The sequence below is a fragment of the Tachypleus tridentatus genome, chromosome 1 (assembly GCF_004210375.1).
Source record: "Tachypleus tridentatus isolate NWPU-2018 chromosome 1, ASM421037v1, whole genome shotgun sequence".
Lineage (NCBI taxonomy): Eukaryota > Metazoa > Arthropoda > Merostomata > Xiphosura > Limulidae > Tachypleus > Tachypleus tridentatus.
This window is the reverse complement of record NC_134825.1, coordinates 15,538,710-15,540,241: the sequence shown is the minus strand read 5'-3', so window position 1 is coordinate 15,540,241 and position 1,532 is coordinate 15,538,710. Positions and strand designations below refer to the sequence as shown.

General features: G+C 34.1%; 1 non-coding gene across 1 annotated transcript; it reads right to left on the bottom strand.

The window, feature by feature from the left end:
* Positions 1 to 870: 870 nt before the first annotated feature.
* Positions 871 to 943, bottom strand: TRNAR-ACG (transfer RNA arginine (anticodon ACG)). Its single transcript has one exon. It is a non-coding gene; the product is annotated as a tRNA-Arg (tRNA).
* Between the last annotated feature and the right edge of the window lie 589 nt (positions 944 to 1,532).

Below are 1,532 nucleotides of genomic sequence, written 5' to 3'. Positions count from 1 at the left end.
TATTGGTACACCCTGCCGAGCTTTGGAAAACAAAGTATGCCATTTTCAATTAAATATTAAGATCTTTTAATTAAAGATTTTCTTGTATTTTTTTCGTTACCAGGATGTTGACTGTTCAACATGCAAAATAATTTTGATTTTAAGATTAAAAATATTTTTAAGGATCAGAACATTTTCAGATTTTACGTACAAAATCTTTACAATCCCCAGGTAATTATGAACGTCGTTTTTATCAAACAAGCTTTATATTTATGTGTTATTTTCACTTCTTTATCTTCATACGGGTTGGTTCAATTTGACAGACTTCGTAACCTCCAGAAAAAATTGGGGAATAAATATAAATTATGTTGTTGTTCCTAGAAAAACTACATGTGACGACATAAAATAGAAATGCTTAATCTAAATATCATAACAATATACATGTTACTTTTAGTATATTGGCCAGTCAGTAGTGCCTGGCTAAAGTTATGGAAATTGCAGTTACGCTGCTCACGTGCAATGATGTAACCGTATTCAAGAATATAAAACTGTCCTTCATAAAGCAACCTGTCTTAGTATACTAGTGTTGTTTTGCAATATACAGTTTGTTTGTGTTTCGAATTTCGCGCAAAGCGACACGAGGACTATATGCGCTAGCCGTCCCTAATTTAGGAGTGTTAGACTAGAGCGGAAGGCAACTAGTCATCACCACCCACCGCCAACTATTGGGCTACCCTTTTAGCACAAATAGCGGGATTGAACGTCACATTATAACGCTCACACGGCTGAAACGGCGAGTATGTTTGGCGCGACCGGGATGCGAACCTCAGATCACTAGTCGCACGCCTTAACACGCTTGGCCATGCCGGACCCAAAATTGTAACGCTTAATCGAGCCAGCCAGGATTCGAACCTGGAATCTTCTGATCCGTAGTCAGACGCGTTATCCATTGCGCCACTGGCCCGCTTTGATTAGACAGAGAAACTAAATTTATCTGTTTAATTCAAATATGATTTCTTGGTTCATTTCTACTTCGAGTTCTTCAATTAAAGATAATACTTTAAGCTAGTCATGTATTAGTTCTGTAAAGATCTATATTGAAATAAAGGAGGTTACAGACCTAATAACAACCCAGTAGAAAATGAATTTTTCTTTACACAAAAATATACGTTACTTTTTTGTTTGTTGGTAATAAGAAATTGTTTCAATTTTATTAAGTTTATCCATTTACATTAATTGGCACACATCTAGAATAGCATTCAAATAAATACCACTCTAGAAGTTTCCTTGTTAAATCTCCTGTAATTAGCGGATCTAACCCTCGGTAAAAAAAAGAAATCCCTTGTTGTTCCTAATTATTAACAGTTGTTGTTTTTAATTATTTTCCATTGACGGTCCTATTTATTATCCATTGTTGGTTTTAATTATTATTCGCTGATGTTTCTAATTATTATCTATTGCTCTTCGTAATTATTGTCCACCTAATTATTATTGTTGTTCTTAATTAGCATCTGTTATGTTTCCTAATTATTATCGATTATCGTTTCTAAATA